General features: G+C 45.0%; 1 protein-coding gene across 1 annotated transcript in view; it reads right to left on the reverse strand.

The window, feature by feature from the left end:
* The window catches only part of LOC121599245 (prolactin-releasing peptide receptor), a 48,942-nt gene extending 37,980 nt beyond the window's left edge, over nucleotides 1-10,962 (reverse strand). Inside the window, exon 1 of the mRNA XM_041926904.1 lies at nucleotides 10,491-10,962. The gene's annotated coding sequence lies outside the window, so the exon portion shown is untranslated. The remainder of the gene's footprint in view (nucleotides 1-10,490) is intronic.
* Nucleotides 10,963-11,580: the final 618 nt, after the last annotated feature.

The following is an 11,580-nucleotide window of genomic DNA, read 5'->3' on the forward strand; positions in this document are numbered from 1 at the left end:
AATGAAACGAATGGCCACAAGAAGAAGATGTAACCAATAACAACAGCAACATCTTTGGAATTGTTATGGTTCCCTGGCCGTACGCGTGATGAAGCCGATTCCCCGAAACCTGATCCAAATTCTTAGCTCCATCCACACTTTGACGATCAATTTGATAACAAAAATCGCATTTTGATGGGCCAATCCACAATGTCCTGCATCTGGAAAGCACCTGCCGTGCAGGGTGTATCGTGGCCACCGTAAAGGAATCACATTTCAGGACGCCCGGAGCTCTACTACCGAACCGAGGGCTAGAGTTGATTAGGGAATTGTGTTGAAGTAATTTCGATTCATCACATCAACCTTTGGCTCTGTGTTTACAACGCACTCAATACTCGATATCGAAAATTCCCAAGGAACGAGAAATAAAACATCGTGGATCGCATATGCCAGCCTGTTTGCCGGGCTATGGGATTATTTTTCAATTCCATCTCATAAATTATTCACACATAAGCCGCCAACCCCTTGCTAGCTAATCTGCGGATCTCTCGAAAAAAGCGAACACATTTTTCGAAAACAAACAATCCAACGCAATTTTCATCCAGAAGATATTTCCACCGAAAAGCTTCAGACGAAACTGTTTTTGGTAAAAAAAATATATGTTAATGGTTGAAGCAAGATATTTCCACCGAAGTAATCAAGGCTTGTTTTGTGTGTTTTGTTTTTTCACATAAACCAGTTTCTTTTACACCCACGGAACACCTATTGCCGGCTTTAATCGGGCACCAAGAAACTTGATGCAAAGGTGTTACCGGAAATTCTGGTAGCGGCAGTGTAGGTTAAAAAAATCAATTTAACTTTTACCGCCCAGCGCCTCATCTAGCATTAGAATCTACCACAACTTTGCGAACGCACTAGAGCGAAAGCATCGTTTAGCTTGCTGTAACTCCATTCCGAAAGACAATACCTGTTGTTGTTCCGCCGTTCTGCTCGAATAACTTACAGTTGAAGCTCGTGCTGTATTAAAAAAGAAAATTGGAAAACGAAAACCTCCATCGTACCGTAGCAGAACCATTTCTGCCGCGAACCGATTGCGTACCTACGGCAGGAACGAGCGGGTAAAAAAAACAACCTGAACAGACCCGAAAGACGCAATCCAACACCTTCATTTTGCGCCGGAAAGCATTAAGCTCGTGCAGCCCAGGGCTGTTGAATTGTTTTCCAGCTCGTTGACTAAATTACTTCCTAAACAAACTGACGGATTAAACGGAAACTTTTTTCCTTTTGTTTTTTTCCTTCTACATGATTAGAGAGCGGCAGCGTTTGTACGGTTTGGTACCACTTTTCGACTAGCCGTTTCCTTGTACGCCGGTCATACTACCCTGGTGCGCAAAACAATCGTACCGGGCTAGCCCGAAGGGTGTCCAAGTGAAACTCTCCTGGGTAAGTAAACATCCTCCTCCCTGCGGAGCCATTATTGATTTCAACCGCTGGCCATCGGATGGCCAAGGCGTCCCTACGTGCGTACGCAAAGAGCCGTGTTGGTCGCAAAAGTTTTATTCTCGAAAAACGGCGCACTTTTGGGCCCAAAGCGCTCCAATCAGAGCCTCGATAGCTGTCCAATAACGCCATCGCTATCAGTGTAATGGGCGTTCGTTGCTGAAAATAGCTTTGGTGGAATAATCTCTCCCCGAATTGCTGACCGTGATAAGGCTAACTGAATGCTTAAATAGATTCACAAACAATCGCTTCCGCCAGAGCTGATTTCCAAACAGTGTCACAATTGATGTTTACCGATTCTGATTACTGTTCGCTCGAGGAGCAGGATTAAATGGAGGCGCCCAGTCGCCCGTCTCCTTTCGAGCGAGCACAATCGCGTGTGGAACGCCTTCTTGGGGCCAGGCGCTGGTACATTGGTACTACAGTTGCACTATAACCATACGAGCTGATATCATTGTACCGTTATGAAGCAAAAATTACAGCCTATAATAATACAGTGTGCCAATCTATAGAGACGAGACATACAATATGTTTGTTGAAGTTATCCAGTCAACAGTAAACATCAACAAATGACTACTCACAACACATTTGCGCATAATGTTTTTCTTTCTCTGACTGAAAAACTAAGGTTATTGTGTTTCTTAACATAAACCTTTGAGAATGCGAATTAAAGGAGAGCTTTATGATCACTAACTCCCAATCATTTTTCATTTGCTTTCAAACAAAGCACAACATTAATAGTACCAAAATATTTCGTCCCAATGCTGTTGTTATTGACATTGATACGGTTTCGGTACTCTCGGGTGTCAGGCAAAAACAGGCATTCAGAGCAGGGCTAATCAACGCGGATTGATTCAATTGATAGAAACCCCGCCATGGAACACAATTCACGTACAAGATGTTATTGAACAGTTCCTGGAATTCAAATGGTACAAAATGGATGAATATCGACCATTTTTTGGGTGCAATCCCTGTGGCTTCGCAAAGCCTTCGCGACGATGGATGAATATTTGAATAATACAATTTGGATCATTGATCCCGTGGTTTCACATGCCACAGACCCACCTCAACAGACTTATCGTAGGCTCTGTGCTAAACCACAACACGCCACCTGTCAACAGAGGTTATCTTTCGTATAACTGCACGCACAGCAGCACGACTTGCACACGACATCATAGATCTTTCAGCTCGGGTTTGGGCTTAGCTTGGCTTCAGCCAGACTTCCAGCCGCTCTCTAGCTGTCGCATTTTACCACCGGCTGTGCACGCTATTCTGTCAGATCATGACAATATTTATCACTGACGCGACAACCACACAGCCACGGTGGTGGGGATAGAATGGTCTAGAAAACAATTCGAATGAAGTTTAATTCCAGCTAAAGGAACAAAAAGCAACCATCCGTCTAGCAGCTTCGGATGGAAACCTAATATGTACGGGGAAGATTCGCGACAAACATTGTACTGGCATGTCCCCTCGAGGTACCGACATTCAGCGAAGCAATATTCCAAGCCACGCATCACCCGGACAAGGTTTCGCATTGTAGTGGGTCAACGAAGGGATGAGGGAGCGGTTTTTTTTTTGTTATCATTTTACATTTCATCATCCGCTCAACAAACTCAACCGTCGGCCACTTCCCAAAAAGCTTTCTTGGAGTACACTTTTGACGAAAAAAGATAGTATCTTTTACGTTCCTTTCACCGAACGTGAGGCTAGCATCGGTAGCGTTGTTTGTGTGGCGCAAAAAGAAATGAATTGGACAAGTAGAAGCGGCAAAGGCAGAGAGACAAACACAGCCCGACCACAGATGATTGGTCGCTCAAGCATGGTTTTCCTTCATTTGAGAAGCACTTTTTCTCATAAATAGCACAAATAAATCATCACAAAAGCCGAACAGAGCTGACATACTAATTCATCTGGACGAAAGTTCTATCCGCCGTTGGGTGAAGCGAATGAACACCAGCAGAATACAGCGAACAGATGAATGGAGCGGTTTTGTTGGATTATTCGCTTTTTTTCGCGCTGCGTGAGAAATAAATTGTCCTCAGGTTGTTTTATTATCGTTTAGGCGAACGCTTGGGCAATGTTTATGTATTCTTGGGTCTTAAAACAACTAGCTCATGCACAGTTACCAAAACAACGCATTCTGGTCGACGTAAACACTTAACGCGTTTGCAAAAAAACACGAAACATTTGCCAGCAATTTGCTGCTAACCGCTAAAACCGCACAGTTTACACTTTTCACAACACTTGGCACAAACTTTTTCTTTTGGTGGCAATCATTCACAACGGACGGTTTGGACGGCAAAGTGGCATACAAATAGTCGGTCGCTCGATGCAGAAACACGCCGAACACATCGCACTTCAAATATGTGCGACCGCAACCATATGAGTGGTGGCTGACGAAGGCGATTTCCATCGTCATAAATCATCCATCACTTCGTCATATGCTGCTTTTTAAAGTGCTGCTAGAATGACGATCATGACGATCGCTCTCTGCTACGGTGCGAAACGAACTGAATGAGTGTCGGGATTTTAAAATTGAACATCTTTTAATGTGTTTCTTTATAAATGTTTTTTTTTCATGAATTATAAAGTCAAATTCAGCGTAGAACACTGGACAATGTTTTCCAGCTTGTGTTGGGAATCTTTTTTATATGCTCCAACATATGCTGGAAAACTGTGACAAAAGTTGTCCAAAAATCCCATCTGTTACAAATGATCTGCTTTTTTATTCACGACATCCGGCAAAGACTTGCTTTCATAATGTAATGCACCTTGCGACAGGCGGGCCGCTTTTGCTCATTTTGCTGGTCGGAGAACATAAACTTTTACCATTATTATGGTACTCTTTAGGAAATCACATCTTCCTCCTGCCCGAGGCCGCACTATAGCACACACCTCCGAAACCGAGGGTCGCTCGGTTCACTTACAACATCCTAAAACAACTTATAAAATATGAAACGAGGCGTAAAATGGCAGATTCTTCGAGCTAATGCCGTGTACCACAAATGCCCACTTGCCATTCGATGATGACATCCATTCACTGTGCTGACTGTGCATGACCCAAATCACTCTTCATCGGATTGCACCCGCCCATCTCCCCCCTCCAGCAAAAGGGACGTTGGTCCTGCTTACCCGGTCGTGCATCGGGGTTAAAAGTTTGCCCAAGTACTGCCGTGGTTTGTCCTATAGTGGAGCCACGAAAATGGCCGTAGAAGGTTCGGGAAAAATTATGCTCAGCCCGAAAGTCATGATAATAAGCTTTGATATCTGCCCTCGGGGGTAGCAAGAGGTCACAAACTTCCTGCCGGCTGCTAGCCGACTAACAGCCCTATACATTCCTAGGAAAATATGGAGTAATACGGGGTAGCACAATTCGGTAGCAATTTTTGGGCATAGATTAAGCGAGAGAACTCTGCCAAAACAGCACGCCTAACCCGTTTTATGGATAGAAATTTGGTGGGAAATTAATTCGATTTGCTTGCGTTTCAGGGAGTTTTTTCCAGCTTTTCCAAAGAGGTTATTTTAAATCGTACGATATTTCCATTTCCAAATATATCGATCATCGGTATGTCGGAACAGTGAAACCTTCTACGATGATTTTGCTGAAATGTTTTAAAGGGAAGCTCCAACGGTATTTGGTTCAGTTAGCATTCCTTTTGAAACTGTTCGACCAGAATGCTGCGCATGGTAAAGGGCGAAAGGGAGCGTTTAAGCACATATGATATGCTAAAACCATTGCACCGCAATAGAAGAAACGATTGAAATGAGATCGGCAAACAATCATTGGTTTTAATTTTCCATGCGGTGCAATTCTCATAATGCGGGTTGAGTTTTGTTAGCAAATTTACCATCCCATGCAAACCACAACCTTCTCGATGTGGAGCCATCGTATGTCGGGGATGGGAATGCTTCTGAAATCATTTGCTCTGATGCCATGCCATTGGCAGTTCTGGGAAAGGGGTTTTTTGCTGACTTTATACATTCCTTACGAGAGCATACGTGGAACGTGAATATCTCATCAAAGGTTAAACACTCTTTGCCAGATATCGATGCTCGATCGACTGTAAAATAGCTCGTATGCTCGTGTGCAGCATTGGTTCTCGCTCACATTCACAGCTCTGCTGCATGCTTTTGCCAGTGCAGTGCTGTGAATAATTAAAAAGGATTCCAGTTACATAGATGACATTGTTTGCCGATTGTTCCAGCCGCAAGCTTCTCTGGCGGAAAACAAATTTTTACTCTCTATTACACATCGATGCAGCGGTTCCGGAGGGATGTGGTGCAAGTGCCACAATCCCTTTGGTGTCGTAATCGATAGCTGCAGGAACACAAATCTTCACTTATGGCACCCGCTTTTATCAGTGGCTTTGTGATGCTAGCGAGATCGCACCACTTCCGCCAAGCGCAATATACGTTACTAGCCGTTGCTCACTGAGCGAGCTCGAAGCAACGACGAGGAGCGGCCTGGAGCAGCCCAGTTTAGCCCAACCGAACATAATACATTGGGTTATGCCCCGTCTTCCTTCATTTTCTTGGGATTCCATTCACAGCTCATCGCTGTCGATGACAGACGTTCTCTGTGCCAGAAATTCGCTTCATACGAAACCTCATTTCCTTCGTTTCATACAGTTTCTTAAGGGATCCGATCGTATCGATTCGCTGAGGTCGGTTCGTAAAGGTAGAGATTGTACGTAAGCGACAATGCTCGTTGCCATGTCTATCGGCAAGCGTTACGCCATTGGCTGTGCGTGCTTTGTATGTGTCCTATAAATTTCCGTCCATTCTTTGTACGAACGCCCATCGCTGTGTGTGGGTTGTTTATGAGCTGTAAATTAATTTTGCTTGAGGTGCGATACTCAAGCATGGTACGAAAAGCAATCAGCACAATCATCCTCTCAATGATGCATAAGGATAGCATAAAAATGTTTGCGTTATAGCAAAACCAACCATTAGAAAAGGTTATCATCAGCAAAAGCTTTCATAAAGTATGTTTAAGTTTGCAGCGAAGTGCAGATTGAATATTCAAACATCGAAGTAGTTACTTAGTTCCTGGAAACTTACCCATTACATAGCGTTTACCGCCAGTGACCTTTTTGTATCTGTACATATTTTCCTCTTATCGATTGACATCGCGCGGAAGCTGGTAGCGAGCTTTTGCGTTTTCAGTTTGTTTGCTTTCATCGGTAACTTTCTATTGATTTTTATATCACTTTACCACCCGTTTCAATCCCTTTGCGTAAGCCGTCGTATTCGCGCTTGGATACGAATCATACTTCGCCGAGCTCTCCGGTTTTCTCTCAATCGCTGGAATTCGATTTAGTGAAGCGGAAAGAATCCGTCCATCGCATTGGATGCTCGCCGATCGTACACGTACACAAGCGGGCGCGCGCGCGCACGCCAGGAGTCAACAGAGTAACGTATAATTTATCTACACAATGTGGCGCCCATCTTCAGATTATTGTTTGCAACAATTGAATTTGTTACACGGAACGGACGCTGCGAGCTGTTGCAGATAGCGGTTCTTGCTGCTTGAAGAGTTCTCTCTCTCTCCTCTACGATTGTACTGACCGTTGCACATGCAATTGCGGTTCCGCTTGGCCGCAGTGCTACGCCCGCTCAACAACCATTTTATTCTGCAATACGCTGCATTGCACGCAGCAGACCTCCAACAGGGAAGGGAATGGCATGGCATAAGAAACGAGCTGCTACTTCCCAGCGTGACGGCAAATGGAACCGTACGAGATCTTCTTCTATCAATTATTTGCCCTGGTGCCGGCAAACGGTGACACATGTACTCAATTAGGGAAAATTAAATTGATTGCAACACTCTATCAAATCAAGTTTGGTTTGAACCGAACATCCCCGGACGTCACCCAGGGAGCGTGTTTGCACGCACGGATCGGGCTCATCGTGGTCGGAAGGAATGATACTCGGCAGCACATGCTTTTGTACACTTTACTTTTCTGCTGTGCAACACACTTGCAGACGCTGCGGGACTGGTTAGTACAGCACAGGAGAAAAAAACAGAAACAATCAAGCAAAGGAAGTTCAGCGCAGAAAAATGTATATCTGACGGTGGTCTTCAACCGTTCGGATCAATATTGCACTCGTAAAAATGAAACTGAATGGGCCTGTTGTTGTAGCTGGTGCTTCTGCTGCTGCTGTCGGGGCCAGCAACTGTGTATCGAAAGCCAATTTGCTGAGTGTAGTGGAAATAATTGAGGATTTCATTGATATGTGAGTTGATGCAGAACACGTTCTTCGCATTTGCGGAGCATTTTAAACAACGTTTAGATGGAGAGCAAAGATCGTGCTCTATTAACGCGATCTTTCGTCTTTTACAATATTGTAGCAAATTGATTGACATGCGGTTATTTACAAAACATATGGCTTTTGCACCCGAAATTGTGCATCCATATTGCAAAAAGATACCAGTACGGACGATAACGTTGTGATAAGTGGACGATAACATGTGTTGCAAAAAGGTAGATAAACTGCGTGCTGGAAGCCCCTTCGGTGTTCTGCAGATATATGAAAGCAGAGTAGATTTTTATATTTACCACTTACATCTGACCATGCAAGTGTGAAGGTTATGTATGTTTTACAGCAATCATGAACGCTTGCCTGCGCATGACGCCATCGGACATATTCTTCTGTTGAATTACCACCATCTTTTTACGTCCGAACGCTATCTGTTCCTTTGTTTATTTATGTTTTATTATGTTTTATTGTTGCACATAAAATACCCAAAACACCATCACCATCAAGGTCGATGTCGCTAATTTAACCCGTACGAGATCCGTAACGAGCAGCGCCGCTCTACTTCGATACGAATGCAGCCGCGCTGGTTGGTGGTGATTACTCTTCAAACATACTTTGAAATCCATTAACCTTGACGCCGCCGAGCTAGCCGCAAAAGAATGAGCGTGGAAAAGCTGGCAATCGGTCGGAGTGGCGGAACAGCAAGAAAAAAGTGAAACCACCAGTTAGTTCAAACGGAAATGCCATCCATTTCCCGCCGAAGCACCAATCGAAAAAGCTGATGGGTGTGGAAAAACAAGCTTACACCACTTCCTGTGCCCGCACGTGTGCCTGCGGGTTCCGGTCCGTTCGGTGTTGGTGCGCGGGAACTAATCTACACTTCTCGCCATTATTGGCCTCCGGGCATTGGAACATAAACATCCGCCAACCGCCGACACCATCGCCATGATGTCTTTATCATCATTAAATGTGCGTACACAAACACAAACGCACGCACGCACACACGTGCACGTACACATGTGGGCGTAAAGAGATCGCATTTTACTGGAGCGGGCAAGAAAAATCAATTTCAATTAAGCGCACGTCGCTAACATATGCCGCTCTCAACGGGTGGTCATGAGTTGGTTTGCCGCGTAAGCCTTCCCGCCCTGGCGGTGGACGAACGACGCAAGAAAGCTCAACCAAGCCTCATCTTGCTTTGCCATATTGCTTTCCACACACACACACACACACACACCCCCTCCCTCTCGATCCACTCCTTTGAGTAAATATGGCTAAGCAAAACTTTAGCCACGCTGAAGTCCGTGGGACCGCTATTCGACTCTGTTGCAGACTTCAGCGCTCGATGATGACGCCCTTTAATTGAACTTGGCCCACGCTGCCCGTGGCGGTTTGTTGTTAAGCGGAAATAGAAGCGAAACAATACATCATCATGTTGTAGTTTGACTTTTTCACGGCAGGTTTTGAATGGGCGTCGGCGAGCGAGGAGGGAAACAAAAGTCGGATGGCCCGGTTGGCCCGGCTGTCGCGAACAATACACCTGCAGCTGCATCCGGCAGTCTTAAGGAGCAGCATGTTGGCTGCACTTTTCCGGTCCTACCGGTGCACACTCTGTTGCTTGTGTTTGCGTTTTATGTTTTGTTTTCCGGCCGTCTTTTTATTTCAAAGCGGAAACGAACCCAGACGTCCTTTCGAGACGCGTCGCTTCATATGTTTACCGGCGGTGAAATGATTGAGCGGTAGCTTATTTCACTCTGGCCCCTTTGATGCATGTGCGTTAAATGGTTTAGATTGTTACCCGAACAAAAGTCTGTGCAGTCTGCAGTTGGGATGTTGTTATACATCTTGTTATTGTTGTACTTGAGCCATCATAGCTGAAAACGCTTCTTCTGTATAGATTTGAACTCCAAAAAACTTCATTTGAAAAGTAGAAGCAACACAAGAGGAACTCCTCATCCTGCTTAATATTAAAATCCTCTTCTGCTAATGACTTAATCCGAGCGCTCCAAAACTGAGCCAGATGTGTCTCTACCACCACCTGACATTTCAGTGCTGTGGCTAATCGAATTATTTATTTCATAGTTCATTAAAATGCTTTCAAACTGCTGTCCCCTGTTTCCCACCAAGCACCACGCTACCGTGCGAGCAAGCACTCGTGACGTAAACTAGCACGAATGAGTGAGTTTTAAAATCGTATCACTTCCGCCCCTGTCGCCATCTCCACGTCTCCGCTGGGAGGTTCTCACTCCAAAATTGAACTGATTTTGAGTACAATAACTTGTTTCTTTGGTGCGAAAATGTGTTGCCTTGCGTTTGACCGCAGCAGCAGATGGGAGGGAGTTTGTCCGGAAAAAACACACACACAACGAAACTAACAAAGCTGTATCGTTGTTGTTTTTTCATTGCCCAGAATAAATCCCAGCGTGCCAGATCGGGGGTTTCCTTTCTTGCTTTTTTCTCTCTCGCCCCCGCCCCCCCCCCCCCCAGGTCGGAAGTTCCTGTGTGCCGTGATGTGGAGAGCTGTCGTTAAACCACGGTGCACTTGCACACCACAGGGGAAGGATTGTGAGCGGTTGGGAGGAGGGTGGCGGAAAAGTTGCACAATGCCCCGGACTGCTCAGCTTCTACGGCAAGTGCCCAGGGGGTAAACACTCGGGACGCCACTTGTTCGGTGGTGTTGGAATGGAGGCGATGCTCGCTAAACCTTAAATCCCGCAAAATAAACCCACCATGACTTATTTACTTACCTCCTTTTTTTCTCAGTCTCTGGTATGCAACGGCAGCTTGTGGGTAGTATTTTGGTTGGTTAAACAGTAGTTGATGTTATTAGTCAATGGAAATTACGCTGCAATGCCTGCCGGAGTGTCTCGACCAGCTGCACTGGTGTAGTCTGATTGGGTTGTTTGGAAACTATACACTATGAACCAATTTGTTTAGACACGAAACTCACGATTTTAGCCATCGATACAAATTATCCAATTTCAATAGATTCGAACACAAAATTTCACTTTAAACACATTCACCAATATCACTAGGGTGCATTAAAAAATCAAAAAACAAAACACACACTCATGGGCTGAAACGCAACCATCGCCATCTGTGGCGTTAAGAGCACCATTTCAATCTAACCGTCGACGCGACAACGTGACCCTTACGAGAGATAGCGCAACGCACCGTGAGGCGCGTAGGAACTGTAGAGCGACCTGACGCAGTCCGCACCGAAACGTAACTGACGTCTTCGGCGCTGATACGAGCTGATAGGAGCTGCCATTTGTAGGTAAGCATGAGATTCGCGCTAAACAAATCGTTGCGTTTGGTCTCTTGCGACTCAACGAGAGCAAGCGCGAGAGAAAAAGCAGGGGTCGTGTACCGTAACAGAGTGTATGATGCATGGACTTTAGAAATCAAAGAATTTCGTTGATATTTAAGGATGTAATGTGTGTTTTATCAATGTTTAGAGTACGCTTTTAAATCTTCAAATCATTCTGCATGCCAACAAAATAGGAAAAGTTTGTTTAAATAGGGAAAGAATGAAGAAATAAGACCGTCCCCGGGAAACATCTGCTAGTGTTATGCGTGAGAGAATGGAAAAACATAGAGAGCGATTGCAAGAGAACGAATGTCCACCAAATGGTTCTCTTTCGTGAGCAAGGTTCTCTGCATTCGTTCGGTAAACAGACACATTTTATGCCAGCTGTTGATGGTTGGATAAAAACATTCAACAAGTGTTCTACTCCGGGGTATTAGCGACGCATGCAGAGCGGGAACGTGGGCTGTATATTCAAAAGGGCGCCACCAGATGAGGGTTTTTGTGCTGTTGTCGTTGGTAGGTATTGC

This window comes from Anopheles merus, chromosome 3L (assembly GCF_017562075.2).
Source record: "Anopheles merus strain MAF chromosome 3L, AmerM5.1, whole genome shotgun sequence".
Lineage (NCBI taxonomy): Eukaryota > Metazoa > Arthropoda > Insecta > Diptera > Culicidae > Anopheles > Anopheles merus.